At 56.1% G+C, this 15,418-nt stretch overlaps 3 long non-coding RNA genes across 6 annotated transcripts; 2 read left to right on the top strand and 1 right to left on the bottom strand.

Moving 5' to 3' along the window:
* The first annotated feature begins 2,046 nt into the window (after positions 1 to 2,046).
* LOC143693927 (uncharacterized) lies at positions 2,047 to 4,504 on the top strand. Of its 2 annotated transcripts, none has more exons than XR_013181978.1 (4): positions 2,047 to 2,364; positions 2,541 to 2,693; positions 3,754 to 3,995; positions 4,172 to 4,504. It is a non-coding gene; the product is annotated as an uncharacterized LOC143693927 (long non-coding RNA). The 2 variants fall into 2 exon arrangements; XR_013181977.1 differs by having other exon boundaries at positions 2,524 to 2,693.
* Positions 4,505 to 5,817: 1,313 nt separating this feature from the next.
* LOC129120691 (uncharacterized) lies at positions 5,818 to 8,796 on the top strand. Of its 3 annotated transcripts, XR_013181975.1 has the most exons (5): positions 5,827 to 5,919; positions 7,475 to 7,650; positions 7,895 to 8,050; positions 8,258 to 8,313; positions 8,429 to 8,796. It is a non-coding gene; the product is annotated as an uncharacterized LOC129120691 (long non-coding RNA). The 3 variants fall into 3 exon arrangements; XR_013181976.1 differs by lacking the exon at positions 7,475 to 7,650 and having other exon boundaries at positions 5,818 to 5,919; XR_008534314.2 differs by lacking the exons at positions 5,827 to 5,919; positions 7,475 to 7,650 and having other exon boundaries at positions 7,657 to 8,050.
* On the bottom strand, positions 7,856 to 8,916 carry LOC129120690 (uncharacterized). Its single transcript, XR_013181974.1, has 2 exons — positions 8,818 to 8,916; positions 7,856 to 8,476 (listed from the first exon to the last, which is right to left on the bottom strand). It is a non-coding gene; the product is annotated as an uncharacterized LOC129120690 (long non-coding RNA).
* Positions 8,917 to 15,418: the final 6,502 nt, after the last annotated feature.

The raw sequence follows: 15,418 nt of genomic DNA, 5'->3' as shown, positions 1-15,418 counted from the left end.
CAGTGACTGCTGGGCTTTTACATGTCATGGAGAACTCCAGCTTGGAATGGTGATTTTTTGGACATGGTAGAGGAAGATAGCAGGCTGCCTGGTAATCTTTGGGAAAGCCATTGATGTCTGCTTAAAGCTTGGCTTCTTGCAAGGGGAAGAAAAGCAGATTAGGAAGTCATTGTCCCTTTGGCTTGTGCTCTGCCTGCTGTTCCCTGGGCCTGAGCTGAAAGGAGACATCTTGGTGGTGCAGCACTTGCTGTTCCCTGGGAAGGGTGGGAACTGTGGGAAGTGCAGTGTCTGTGTGTAGGAATTAAAGCTGAGAGCAGCTCTTGCAGATGCAGACACAATGTTCCTCTTGGCTGCCTTGTTGCAGTGCAGGCTTCATTGCATGCCTGTCCCTTACTCTGGAGTCCCTGAGTGCCCTGAGAGTGCCCTGAGGGGTGACGCTGAGTAGCTAATCCAGAACTGGTCCAGCAGGGCACCAAGGAGCGAGAGTTCCCTGCCCACAGGAGCCCATATTGCCCTGCAGCCCTCACAGCCAGCAAGTCCCAAAGTGCAGCTACACAAGGGCTGCTCTGGGCAGTGTGTGGTCACATTTGTCCTAAGGGACCAAGGACACACATTTGGCTGTTGTGTGACCTTCTGGCCACTGTGCCCTGCCAGAAGCCAGTAAGGAGTGGGTGCGCTCTGCCTGGAGCACACATGAGGGGTGTCTGTCTGGGATAGAGTGGGTCATTGTGGGATCAGGACCAAGTCCCTTCACTGGCTCAGAGCCTCTCCTGGAGCATCATAGGGGCAGCAAGAGCTGCTGATGTTTCCCCAAGAAGGAGCACTTGGACTTTGCCTGGCATGTCGGCCTCTGCTGATCTGCAGGCAGGCATTGCTGTGCTGGGAGCAGAGGAGGGCTGCTCTGTGCAAAGCTGGCTCAGTGCCTCCGTGCTGCCCCAGGCCTCTGCCTCCATCGAACTGCTTACAGGAAGCAATAAAGGTTCTGCAGGTAAGCATCGACCGAGGATCATGTTCCTGTGCAATAAAACATGCTGCAGAATGAGCCTCTTCAGCCCAGCGGGCTGCACGGTGTGACACCCGTGTGTTGATGCTGGGTTCCGGACAGGAACTGGGCTCGTGAAATGCGGCTCGGCTGCCCCCTCTCCAGGCCGGGCCTCTGACAGCAGCGGCCGTTCGCGTACGGGGAAGAGCTGGGATCGCTTCTCACCAGGAATGATCAGGACCAAGCCTGGCTGCCACTGTGGGTGGCACGGGGCCCGTTCCGGGAGCGGGCAGGGCCCTACAGGGACACAGGGAGCCGGCGCTCGGGAAGTGCCGCCGTGGGGCCGCAGCACCGGCTCGCCTGCGGCGGGATGCGCTCGGGGGGCGCTGCCTGCAGTACCGGTGCGCGTGCTGCAGGGGGCGCCTCGGCGGGGGCGGAGCGCCGGGGGCGAGCCCCGCCCGGGGCCGGAGCCGTGCGGGCCCCGCGGCCTTTTCTGGGTGGGCGGCGAGGCCCTGACGGGGGCTGTGGTTTGACAGCGCCTCGGGGAGAAAGGAACGGTCCCCGCAGCGGTGACTGGGCTGTAACGGGGAGCCGGACGCTGCCCGGCCGTGTGGTCGGGGCCGGCTGCTGGCAAAGGGGCCGGGGCCCCCGCCCTTTCCAGGCTGCACTGTGCTCTTGGGGAGACCTTTGGGTGTCTGCGGGCATGGACGAGGCGTTCCGGAGCTCGGGCTCAGGGTGAGTACGTGCTCTCCCACCTCGGGGCTATCCCGAACTGCGGTTCCCAGCCGGGGGCAGGAGCAGCCGTGCCGGGAGCTCGGGGGCTGCCCCGGCCTGGGGCCTATCCCGCGGGAAAGTGTGACATGGCAGAGAAGGGAGTCAAGGGTGCTCTGGAACTTGGAACCTACACAAGTGTTTTCCAAACATATTCGCAGGGATTCAGCCGCGGGGAAGCTGCAGAGAAGGCTGCCCGGCACTGCTCCCCAAAATGGACCCTCCCCGAATGGGGTCTCGCAGAGGATGGAGCAATTGCAGCCACCGCGTCATTCCTGTGAAATTCGGTAAGTCTGGGGAAGGCTTTCCTCACTGTCCCTGTCTCCGAGCCAGCTGTGTCTTGTCCAGGGCCCTGCCTGGGCAGCCCGGCTCGGCACAGCTGGGTCCCTGCTCCCAGGCTCACCGGAGGCAGAGCCACCAAAGGAAGGGGCAGGTGGGGCCTGCAGCCACGGCAGGGGGAGGGAGAAGAGGCAAAGCCTCTACACCAGCCCTGGGCCCAGGAGAAGCTTCTGAGAGGCACCGGGGGCTCGTGTTTGTCCAGAAAGCTCAGGAGCTCCAGGGAGGCTCAGGGGGGTGCCCCAGCCCCTGCAGCCCTGTGACAAAAGGGGCAGGTGAGGGTCCACAGGAGTCGGCTGCAGTCCTTAGAAGCAGGGTCTGCTTTCACCACTGTGTTTTGCTGCCTGCAAGGACCTGTGGTGTGCATTGGGAGCTCCTGCTAGGGCAAAAGCTTTGTCTTCCAAGAGGCAAAGCTGCAGCCTCTTCCTCACCAGGGACTGCCTCCATGCAGGAAACAGCACAGGGGACTGGCCGAGGGGCTCAGCCTGGGACACAGCCCCAGCAGGAGCAGCCCTGGGCATGCTGGCACGGGAGGATGAGCCCAGGTGAGGAGCACGGCCCCAGTGTGGCACCAAGAGAGGCTGGCACAGGAGGATGAGCCCAGGTGAGTGCTCTGACCTGGGCAGCTTTGGGGAAGGTTGCGGGATCAGGCAGGAAGGAAGGAATGCCCCGATGCACATGACCTGAGGAAGTCGTGCCAGGCTATGGCTGAGGGGAACACACTGTGCTGGTTCTGGTGCTGGCCCTGCTGTGGGCCACTTTGGGGCTGGCAGCAGGGCCAGGGTCATGGCTGTGCCTCTGCATTGTCCTTGGCTGTTCCTTGGGAAGAACATGGTTGTGCTTGTGGTTTCTGGTTGTGTGGCCTGTCCTGTCCTGGCGTGGTTTGGGGCTGCAGTGGCCATGCTCCTGGACAGGGCCCTGGCTGCAGGGGGGTTGGGACAGGAACTGGGGCTGGGATTCAGCTGTGCCTGACAATTGTGGGAGCCATCACTGTGAAGGGAGCTGGGAGAAGGGGCTGCACCAGAGCTGCCCGGGGGTGGCTTCTCCCCACACCATCAGCAACCATCCAGGGCTGCTGCTGCTTTGGCTTTTGGTCACAGATGGGCTGGGGATGATCCTGCCCTGCTCCCCATCCCGGGGGCTTCTGGCCATTCTGGGCCCTTTGTGGCCGGTGTCATTTGCTCCTTAGTGTTGGGCTTGGCTCAACGTTGATTGAGGGATGTGCCCTGTGGCGTGTTCAGGCTGGGATCAGGGTTGTGCTGTGCCTGGCTCAGTGATGTTTATCAGGATGGGCAGCACAGTCTGTGGCTCCCCAGTCCTGCTCTGGGGCAGGGTAAGGGTGGCTGGGGGAAGGTGCTGGGCCAGGCCAGGCTCAGCCCCAGTGTTGTTTGGTGGCTGGTTCCCACAGTGCCCCTCACCGAGCAGAGGGCTTGCAGCAATCTGTGCCTCCTCCTCTGCTCTTCTGGGCAGAAACGTGCGTTTTCTGGGCTGAGCCCTGAGCTCTCCCATTGAGATTTCTGCCTCCCTGTCCTCGGTGCACAGTCTGTGCCCAAAGCAGGGGCAGCAGGGAGGGAAGGGCTGCCCCTGCCTGGGAGGGGGGACAGGCATCTCCTGTGGGGCTGTGCTGTGCACCCTGGGGATGCTGACTGACCCCCTTTCTGCAGAGACAGAGGAGACGCTGCTGCACCACATCCCCAGGAGAGCCCCTGCCTCCCTTCTGCTCTCAGGGGTGGGACTGGGAGCCACCTCCATGCAGACAGAGAGGGGCACCTGGCCTGGCTTCACTCCCCGAGGGAAGAGGCTGCTCAGAGCTCCTGATCAGGGACATCCACGCCTGCGCCTGGCTGGGAATCCAGGGTGCACCAGTTCCAGATCCAGCCAGGAGACGTTCCTGCTGCAGCTGCAGGTGAGCTCAGCTCTCCCTCAGGGATGCCTGTGCCTGTTACAGCTCCAGCTGATGGACACTGGACAAGAGCTGTTCCTGGTGCTCACAGCTCCTGCTGATGGACCCCTGCTGACTTATTGCTCAGGATAGCTGAGGGCCCAGGTGATGTCTGTTCCTTCTGCTTGTTTCACTTGCAGGTGTTACCCAGTCCAGCTTGCTGAACCTCCAGCTCTGGCTGTGGCGTGTTCTTCATTCCAGCTCTGGAACTGAGATGCTCCAGTTGATGGCTGCTCCAGTTCCTTCCAGCTCTGGCTTAGCAACTGCTGCTTTTTGTTACAAGCCCCTTTAAAGCTCCAGCTAATTTCAGTTATCTGGGCTTTTGGCCAAGTTGTACATGACTCACTGTCATCAATTACATATAACTATTAACTTGGTTATAACTATTAACTCTTTCTTGTCATAGTTATTGTTTAAATAGAAGTCATATCTGTTGTAGTGGTTGTGCACAATAAACAGTTGGACATGGAAAAGGGGCTGAAAAGTGCTTTTCTTTCCTGAGACTATCTCAGACCCATGAAACAGCCTGGGGTGTGCTGGTGTCCCTACCTTTGGGGACCAAGGTGACCAGACCCCCTCCTCCAGAGAGGGTCCTCATCCCCAGCCCTCCCACCCAAAGGCTCTCCCCTAGCCTCTGCTTTGGGGGCTGAAAGCAGGCACCTGAGCTGCTGTTCCCAGGTCTCTGGGAAGTGCCACTTGGTCATTTTTCTGAGTCCCAGAAACACTGGACTAGACCTGCATTTTCAAGAAAAGAAAATGCAGGACTTTACTTTTTCTGAGCTTCACAAACATTGGGCTGTGCTTCTGGGACCCAAAATCATCCCCCAGAGCTTGGTTTCAAGGCCCAAAAAATGCTATATTTAGTCTCTGTTCTCAAAAGGTGAAAATAAGACTAAATTTTTGCCTTTAGACCCAAACCCACTGGATTTAGTCTCTGTTTTCCACTGTGAAAAATGCAGGACTTTGTCCCTTTCTTGAGCTCCAAACCTGATCCCCTCAGGATGTTCCAAGCCCCTGAAACACAGCACGTGGCAGTTAAGAGCCAGCACTGCAGCTCTGTTTGTGACCCCGTGTGTGATGTAGCAGCGGGCAGCTGGAAGAGTATTGCCCACCCCTACCCCATATCCAGTTTATGGGAAGTGCTTGGGACCTGGGATGGAGGCACCCTCCGTGCCTGGTCCTGTGTGTCTGTGGGGCAGCACTGGCAGATGTGGGGAATCGCTGTATTCAGGTTTATTTCAGCTGCAGCACCTCCCACCCCGCCCGGGAACACAGCCCGGCCGGATACACCCGCTTCCAGAGGAGCATCCCTCCCTCACAGCCCGCACTCCTCCAGGCCTACCATGGCCCCGACGCCCCAGAAACTCCTCTACGAGGAGCCTCCCGCCTGTCCCCCACCCTCCGCCAGAGAAAACCGTCGGGAGCGCCGGAGCCTGAGCACCGGGATGGGACTGTCCCCGCTGCCCCGAGGCCCCGGAACTCCCTGCCCGACCCGTGGCAGCTTCTGTCCCCACCGGCCCGGGGAGGCTCGGGCCGTGGAGTGCCTCAGCCCCGGCCCCGGCTGTCAGTCGGGACCCCCGGCCGATACCGACAGGAGCTGAACCAGAACCCCAGTCCCATTCCCGGCCCCCCCCTTGGAGCCCCGGGCTCCGCGCCCGGAGCTGCCCCGGTTCGGCCCAAGTGTGAGGGGCGGGGTCGCGAGAGATCCCGGGAAGGGGGGGCGGGCTCGGGGCGGGGCCAGACGGCACAGGGGGCGGTACCAGGGGCGGTGCGGGGCTCAGCTGCGAGGGGCGGGGCCGAGGTGATTTAGACTGCGGAAATCGCCTCAGCTGCTATTCGCTTAGGCAGAGCATGTTGCGGACGGGAGCTCCCTGTGCGGGCTCCGCAGGTAAGGGGCGAAGGCTTCAGCCTCCCCTTCTGTTCCTCTCTACCCCTCCTTCCTTCTCCGCGTATTCGCTTTCTTTCTTCTCTTTCCCTCTCCCCCTGAAACGCTCCTTTCCTCTCCTCCCAAACCAGACCCCCCCCCCCCCCACTCCTTCCTGTCCTATCCCTTCCCCGCTACTCCCTTCTATTCCTCCTCTCTCCACCGTCCCTGTTCTCCCTCATCGGCCTTTCCCTTTCTTTCCCGCTTCCCTCCTCACTCTGACCCCTCTCCCTCCCCGTTCTCACCACCCCCATCTCTCCTGTTTCCCCATCCTCTCCTCCTTTCCTCGCAGCCGCAGGGCTCGGGGTGCCGGGCAATAATAAAGCCCTGAGGGCCGGAGCGCGGCACCCCCGCCCTCGCTGGGGTCTCCACACGGGGCCGGACCCGCTCTGCGGGTGCCCCCATTGCAGTCCAACACACCGCCCGACACCGCCGGGGCTCCGGCTTTCCCAACATCACTGGGGTGGGGGGGGGGGGGGGGTCGGAGTTACAGGGGCCTCTCATTAGGAGGTGGTCCCGGGGGGGGGGGGGGGGGGGGGGGGGTGTCCGAGCCCCGCGGCTGCGAGGAAAGAAGGAGAGCGGCAAATAGAGAACGAGAATAGGGGAGGGGAGAGGTAGGTGAGGTCAGGTGGGGAGAGGGTAAGGTGTGCAGGGCAGTAGGGGATGGGGCTGGAGGGAAGGCAGGGTGAAGGAAGGAGCAGGATGAGGGCGGGTGAGGAGCGACTGGGCGGGGGAGGAAACGGAGCAAGGAGAGGGGGCAGGAGGGAGTCCGGTTGAGGAAGGAAGGAAGAGGGAAAGGATGGAGGAGTAGGGTAAGGGAATAGAAAGGGGGCGGGGGACAGCCGTAGGGGTGGAGGGGAGTTGGTGGAGGGAGTGGGGGAGAGCCGAAAGGAGAGGTATAGAGAAAATAAACTACAAAAAATAACGAATGCAGAAGAAAAATATACAGAAAATGAGATACAGGGCCTCAGCTGGCAGCAACCTCCCTCATAAAACGCCGAGGAGTACATGGCTCCGCCCGCTCCTCCCCGCGCCTTACATCCCTCAAGGCCCCGCCCTGCGCAGCCGCACTGGGGTCCCTCACACCTGTGCCGGCCCCGCCCCCGGGGCCCCGCCTCCCCCCCACCCGCCGATAAATCCCGGCGGATCCGCGCCTGTCCTGCTTGCTGTGGGGGATGCCCCTCTCGGGATGCGGCGGGAGCGGCGGTCTAAGTGCTGTGCGGCTATCCGGATTGGGGGCCGCTGCTACTGCGCGGGGTCTAAGGCGCTTAGGTGGGATCGGGATCTGGGCCCGGGGATTCTGGACCTGGTCTTGCCGGTATTTCCTGTGGGAGCTGGGCCAAGCCGCTTCTTCCTCGGTAGGTAGGATGCGGGTGCTGGGGCTAGAGGATCGAGGGGGGATTGAGGCTGGGATCAGGACCGGCATCACTGCGGTTGGAAAGAGCCGCGCTGGGACAGGCGCTGCCACTCCGGCTGCGGCGGCAGAGAGCCGCTGCTGTGCCACTGCCATGCCCGCCAGGAGGATGACGCTTCCCGGGAGCGGCCTCTGGATCGCGGCTGGAAGCGGGAAGGACACGGAGACCGCCCGTACCGGCCCCGGGACCCCATCGGCATCGCCGCTCGCTCAGCGCCGCTACCCGCCCCGCGGGGCTCCCCCTGGCGGACACAGCGCCACCCCGCAGCCCCCCCGGCCCGGTAACGCCACGAGCACCGCGCTCCCCTACGAGCCACAGCGCCCGCAGCCCCTGCTCCGTGTCCGCACCCCCGGGGGCTGCAGCGCCCCGGCTGGGAGCAGCCGCTCTGGGACGGCCGCTGGGGCCGAGGTGTTGCTGCTCCTGCTCCGATTGTGCCTGGTGTGGGACTGGAGCCCGGGGGAAATACAAGGAAAAAAACCCCCATATTAAAAAAACAGTGAAAATTATTTGTTCTTTATTTCCAGAGCCGTGAGGATCATCGAGTCAAATGCTGAGAAGTGACTGGCCCAGCTGCACATTGAACACAGAATTTTGGGCTTCTCAGTACACTGCTCCAAATACCTGAGCCAATCCCAGGGTTGTTCCAAAGGTCCTGTGAGGGATGGGAATGACTGCTGCCAGTAAGAGAACTCCTCTACAAATGCAGCTCCTTCCCTTCTGCTAATGCTGCTTTACACACCAGCCCCTGCAATGGCTGTAGGGCAGAACTGGCTGGCACTCAACATGTCAGCACCAAACTCTCCCCCATAACCCTGCTTTTTCTGCCCTTTCCAGGATTTACCCAGCAGCTGTAAATGTGCTCACACAATGTCCCTTTGTTTCCCCAGGAACAAGACAAGTCCTGAGGGTCACCTTGCTCTGTGGCAGGGGCTGTTTCCTGCAGGTGAGTGTTGCCAGGTCAAAATGATGCTGGCTGCTGAGGCCAGGGCTGTTTTTCTGGCCCAGAGGCCTTGGTGTCTCCTGCTTGCTGCCAGTGATGCTCCTTGGTGTTCCCTCAGTGTGTCCCAGCTGGCTGGGAGTGCAGGGCAGGAGGAGGCCAGAAGCTCCTGAAAGGCAAGCAGCACCTCGTGTCTTTGGGATCTGCAGGGGAGGAGCTGTGCCTGCACCGTGGCTCCTTGGCCAGGGGCTGCTCTGACCAGGCACATGGAAATGCTTCAGCCTGGACAGAGACCACCAACAGCTCAGAAGGACCCCAAGGAGCAGCTGGCATTACTGGGAATGGAGGCAAGGGCTGTTTGCAGAGGGGCTCACACAGCAATTCCTGGTTCAGAGCTCCCACACAGCTGCCAGCTATGTCCCAGCCACCCCAAATCCCTTCCCTCCTCCCCAGCCTGAGGCCATCATCCATCAGCAGCATTAAATCCCAGGCAGTAGCCCTCAGAGATACCTGAAAATCAGTGGGATGGAGTTTGGAGTTTTCCAGGGATCCAGCTGGAAGTGCAGATGTCATGGAAAGCTTTCACAGGTAGGTCCCACTGGAGGTGTGTTGTAGTGCGTTCTTATATTTTGTAATACTTTGAAGTAGTTTGTCTTGTATCCCCATGTTTTTCCCAAATGGTTTATCCCAGACTATACCCCCCCCCTCCTCTTCCGTCTACTTGTGTTATCCCTTTCCTGGGATAAGATCTCCAAAACCCCCACCCTGGCTCTCTGCCAGTCACCTCGACATCCCAGCCCCCTACCTAGAGGTTTCGGTCCAAGTTGTTGAGTGATTAGCCAGGGGCCAAGGGTCAACCCCCCAAGTCCTGCCCCATACGCTGTTTTGTATGTCTATCCCCCCAGCACCCATCCCCCAGAGATACCTATTGGTCAGTAGGATTTTATCTATGTTAGTTTCCTCCCCCCTTTAAATGTGAGCTCCAGACTTCCCCCAGTGCTCTCGGCAGGAACCCCCTGAGGTATAGGAGCTCGCTCGGGACTCCTTAATAAAACCTTGGAATACCCCCTGCTGGGAGTCAGCCCCTTTCCTCTTCCACCGACGTCTCGGTCGTCTCTGCTGCAGCGAAGGCAACCAGCCTGAGTGCCCTCAGCACCCTCGGGGCACAGAGAGTGTCTCCCCGCAGTCGGCCGTGGTGGGGCTACCCCCCCCCACTCTCTGCCGACCCGGGTAAGGCCCAGGGACTTGAGAGGCTTGCAGAGAGACTGGGACAGCTTGGCGCCCAACGTGGGGCTCTGGGACCATTCCAGGAGCCCACGGAAAGGGGCTCGGACATACTTTCAGTCTGTTCGATAAGCCTTCGGCCGGCAAGCTACCTCAGGAAAGAAAAAACTCCGTTTTAGTGAGTTGCTCTCCTGTGGACGAAGCTGGGAGCTTCTTATGTACCCTAAGAAGTCAGCTTTAGGTGGAAATCAACATCCCAGGCTTTTTCGTTCCCCTCTCCTGCAGTTGGATTGGTAAGTTTTACCCTTCTCTTGTTTTTCCCCTCTTTGGGAGGGGGTGTTTCCCTGCCCTTTGTTCTCAGGCCCGCCGCGGAGGGCTGAAGTTTTTTTTCTCTCTATTGTGGGCAGGCTGCCAGCTGTAGGCTTTTTTCTCCTCCCCCCCCCCCCCCCCCCCCACCTGGGTTGCTGAAATTTGAGATACAAATTTAAAATCAGAGCCAAAATGGGTGCTAGGCTTTCTGTTTCTCACAAGGGTGTCTATTATCATCTTTTAAACATTCTTAAGAGTGAAAAAATCCGATTTTCAAAAACAGATGTTAAACAGTTCGTCAGATGGCTTTTCCTTCACTTCCCCGACGTGTCCACTGAAAATCTCAGTGATTTGGCTTTTTGGGACAAAATTGGTAGTGAATTATTGAAGGCAGGGAAAGCAGGAGACATATCTCCGTCAAAATTTGCTTTTTTAGCCCTGCAGATAAGAAATGTTGTAAAATTTAATTTAAAGATGCAAGAACAGCCATCTGGCAACAGTTTCAATACCTCTGTTTCCCAAAAACCCGATCTACCCCCCTCCGAGTTCGGTTCTCCCTCCCCCACCCCCCTTTCCCCACTCCCAGCCCCTGCACAAACCCCTGCTCCCCCCCCGAGGCTCTCTGTCTCCAACCCGGACACTTCTGCCCTGAATTCCCGAAATCCCACCCTCCCCCCTGCTTCCACAAGTTATAATACCGTGTCTCGCAACCTTAGTGCCCGCCTTGGTACCCCCCAGCCGCGCCCGGTAACTTCTCAGGACCATAATGGCGGACACCACGTGGCAATGGTGGTTTCCTCTCTTTCCCAGAATCCCTTTCGCTCTCCCAACAACCCATTCTGCTCGGAGCACCCCGCCCCCGAAACCCGCCCTCCCGCCCTTCCCCCGTCTCCTCCTCCGGCCCCTCCCCCGGCCCCTCCTCTCGCCCCCGCCCCGGCCCCGGCCGCCCCTCCTGCTCTGGCCCTGGCCGCCCCCGCCCCCTCAGAGCTCTGCCCGCCCGCCGCGGGCTCCCTCCGCCCCCCCCCACGGCCCGCCCTCCGGCCCTCAGAGCAGTGTAATAAGAGACGCTGTTGCTGGGAGACCCAACCTGGAAACAGCACAGGTCTTTTCTGCTGCCCCTGTCTCATATATTCCAGATGCCACCGGGGCATTCCAGCCAAATTATAGCCCCCTTTCTGTTGATTCTGTTAAAGAACTAGCCAAAGCCCAGAAAGATTTTGGGAGATCAAGTGAATATTTTAGAGGGCTCCTTAAAGCTACATTATTCGCTCACATTCTAACCCCTGCTGATATAAAACACCTTTTTTCCTGCCTGTTATCCTCTTCTGAATATCTCTTGTGGGAGGTTGCATGGCAAAAAGGATTGAGAGCAATTTTACCAGCTCTGTGGGCTGATGAAGCTACTGCTTGTGATGTTTATGGTAATATGTTATCTCTCGATCACCTCTGTGGACAGGGAGGTTGGGAAGATAGCATGATCCAGGCAGAAAGCATTCCCACAAGGGCTTTCAGAGAAGGTGCTAGAGCAGCTGAGAAAGCTTTCTTTGGGCTCCGTCCTAGTATTCCAATTGAAAATTATTTGAAAATAACACAATCTCCATCTGAGTCCTTTTTGAGTTTTGTGGAAAGGTTGAGAAAAGCTGTTGAATTGCAAGTTCAGAATGAAGGAGCCAGGATGGAAATCCTCACCGAGATTGCTAAAGAAAATGCCAATGAGAAGTGCAAAGCTGCTATCCTCAGCCTGCCTCTTGACCCAACGCCTACGCTGCAGGCCATGCTTGAAGTGTGTGAGAAGAAAGTAACCATCACCCTCGCTGACACCGACGAGAGACCAAAACCACAGAGGAGGATTGCTGCAGTGGAAACCCCTGAGCCACCATTTACCAGCCAGCTCCAGCATGTCACGATGCCACAAGAGAGAATCTCCAGCTCTAATAGACCTTGCCATCTTTGTGGGAAGTTAGGGCATTGGATGCCGGACTGCCCTCTGAAAAAGCAGTTTTTAGATTTTAAATACAATATGCTTAAAAACCAGAATTCCCCAAAGGACCACCTCTCAAAAAACTGAGTAAAGAGCGCTCCTTTCCCCAGCGCTATGACAAAAATAGGGTGGGCTCAATTCAAGTACGGGGGAGGGAAAAGAAATCTAGTGTAAAAGATGTACAGGTGCCAAGCGAGGCACTGGCTTTGAACAAAGCAGAACATTCATTTCATTGGAATAATCCCAGACCAATCTTAACCACTGACTCTTCCCATAATCCTTACAGGCTGGCGTTGACCGAACCTCTCCATCTCAGAGACACTAACTGGCATTTCATATCTGTTAACCCTGAACAACCAGGTACTTGGACACAGCTTTGCCAGAAGCGTCACAGTAAGTATGTCGTCCTTGGGGACACAAAACACACACCCCAAGAAATTATTATTCCTCCGGGTCTCATATCATCAGACCCGAAACAATTTGTCATATGGCTTCACTGTACTCATCCACCCGTGTACTTGCCCAAAGGCCAAATCATAGCCCAAGCCATCCCAGTACCTGAGCCTCCATGGGACCAGGAGCAAGCAGACACCCTCAGAGGTAAACTCCATCCCAATGTCTGCTGGACTCAGGTATTGGGAAGAGAAAAACCCAAGCTATCATGTGGGTTACACCGTGGTGGCGAGTACAAGTCCATACAAGGACTTTTAGATACTGGAGCAGATGTCACGATTATTCCATCTAAAGAGTGGCCATCACACTGGGAATTGCAAAACGTAGCAGGACACGTGCAAGGTGTAGGGGGAATTCAATTGGCAAGACAGTCAAAAAACGTTGTTCAAATTGAGGGACCCAATGGCAAAATAGCTTCCATTCGCCCATTTGTTTTAGACTACACAGAGCCCCTCTGGGGCAGAGATTTAATGGTTCAATGGGGAACCACAATTGACATCCCAGAAAACCCGCAGGTTTTTCGGGGAGCGGTCGCTGAGGTGCGCCATGCCCAAAAATTGATTTGGAAAACTGATACTCCAATAAGGGTAGTTCAGTGGCCGCTCAATAAAACCAAATTAAAGGCGCTTGAAGAACTTGTACAAGAGCAGTTAGAAAAAGGTCACATTGTGGAGACCACGTCGCCGTGGAATTCGCCTGTCTTTGTCATTAAAAAACCAAACAAAGACAAGTGGAGACTACTCCATGACCTCCGTCAAATCAACAACGTTATTGAGGACATGGGCTCCCTACAACCAGGAATGCCCTCACCAAGCATGCTTCCACAAAATTGGTCTTTAGCTGTAATTGACATCAAAGATTGTTTTTTTCACATTCCCCTACATCCTGACGATGCTCCGCGTTTTGCCTTCTCGGTTCCCACCATTAACCTGGAGGCCCCAATGAAGAGATACCATTGGACCATCCTCCCTCAGGGACTGAAAGTCAGTCCTGTGATTTGCCAGAGGTATGTCTCTTCCTTGTTGTCTCCAGTCCGTGAAGCTGCAGGAGATTCCATCATCCTGCACTACATGGATGACATCCTGGTGTGTGCCCCAAGTGATGACATGCTTACTCACACACTTGACCTGACAATCAATGCATTGGTTGCTGCAGGGTTCGAGCTCCAAGAAGAAAAGATTCAAAAGATGCCACCTTGGAAGTACCTGGGCCTTGAAATTGGAAAGCGGACCATTGTGCCGCAAAAATTGACTATCAAACATGATATCAAAACCTTAGCGGATCTCCATCAACTCTGTGGATCCTTAAATTGGGTGAGACCTTGGCTAGGCATTTCCACCGAAGACCTAGCCCCCCTTTTCAATTTGTTAAAAGGGGGAGATGACCTTAGTGCTCCTAGGACCCTCACCCAGGAAGCGAAAACCGCACTGGAGAAAGTTCAGGAAATCATGTCTACTAGACAGGCCCACAGGTGCCAGCAGGGTCTCCCCTTCAAATTTATCATCTTAGGCAAATTGCCACACCTCCATGGTATGATTTTTCAGTGGGAAACTGTCCAGGCAAAGAAAAAGGACCAGGTCAAGAAAGATCCCCTCTTAATTATAGAATGGGTCTTTCTCAGTCACAACAGGTCAAAAAGGATGACAATGCCACAAGAGCTGATGGCAGAATTGATCCGGAAAGCAAGGATACGGATCAGAGAATTGGCAGGGTGTGACTTTGACTGCATTTACATTTCCTTAAACCTGAAATCAGGCCATTTGTCTCAAGCAATGCTAGAGCAATTTTATCAAGAGAATGAAGCCTTGCAATTAGCCCTAGATAGCTACACAGGCCAAATTTCAATTCACAGACCGGCCCACAAAGTTTTCAACTCAGATGTTCAGTTTTCATTATCACTGACAAGTATTCAGAGCAGGACACCTCTAAAAGCACTGACAGTTTTTACGGATGCGTCTGGTGCGTCTCACAAGTCAGTGGTAACTTGGAAAGATCCCCAAACTCAACAGTGGGAGGCAGATATTGCCAAGGTGGAAGGATCACCCCAAATTGCTGAGTTGGCCGCTGTAGTCAGAGCTTTTGAGAAGTTTCCTGAGCCTTTAAATGTAGTTACTGATTCAGCTTATGTTGCAGGTGTAGTGTCTAGGGCAGAGAATGCTGTGTTGGAAGAAGTTTCCAACATTCCTTTATATGAATTACTTTCTAAGTTAGTAAGAATTATTTCTGGCCGAGAACACCCGTTTTATGTGATGCATGTTAGGTCACACACAGACCTGCCGGGGTTCATTGCAGAAGGTAACCGGAAAGCTGATGCCCTTGCGGCTACAGCCAAGATGGCCCCGCTCCCAGAGGTATTCCAACAAGCAAAGATCAGTCATCAATTTTTTCATCAGAATGCACCTGCCTTGGTCCGACAATTCCATCTGAAGCACAAACAAGCCCAAGCCATCGTAGCCACCTGCCTTCTTGTCAAAATCAGTCACTACCTACCTTAAGTGCAGGTGCAAACCCTAGGGGCTTGCAGAGCTGCGAAGTGTGGCAGACAGATGTAACCCACATCCCATCATTTGGCAGATTTAAATATGTCCACGTCTCCGTGGATACCTTTTCTGGTGCCATCTATGCTTCTGCCCACACAGGGGAGAAAGCCAGTGAGGTAAAGAAGCATTTCATGCAAGCCTTTTCCACATTAGGAATCCCTAAGGTCATCAAAACAGACAATGGCCCAGCGTACAAGTCCAAAGACCTTCAGAGCTTCCTGCAGCAATGGGGAATAGAACACAAAACAGGCATCCCCTATTCCCCGACAGGCCAAGCTGTGGTGGAGAGAGCCCATCAGAATCTAAAAAAGGTTCTTCACCGACAACGTGAAGTGATGAAAACAGAGACCCCTCAAATCCAGCTGTCCAAAGCGCTGTTCACACTGAACTTTTTGAACTGTACCTTTGAAAACCTTAACCCACCTATTGTAAGACATTTTAACGAGAACAGTCAGCACAAATTAAAAGTCCGTCCGCCAGTCCTCATAAAGGACCCTGAAACTTGGAAAATAGAGGGGCCCCATGAGCTCGTAGTCTGGGGTAGGGGGTATGCGTGCGTATCCACTCCCTCAGGCTTGAGATGGATCCCCTCCAGGTGGGTGAG

The sequence above is a fragment of the Agelaius phoeniceus genome, chromosome 4 (assembly GCF_051311805.1).
Source record: "Agelaius phoeniceus isolate bAgePho1 chromosome 4, bAgePho1.hap1, whole genome shotgun sequence".
Classification (NCBI taxonomy): Eukaryota; Metazoa; Chordata; class Aves; order Passeriformes; family Icteridae; genus Agelaius; species Agelaius phoeniceus.
Note: the sequence above shows the minus strand (reverse complement) of the source record. Positions and strands in the feature narration are given on the sequence as shown.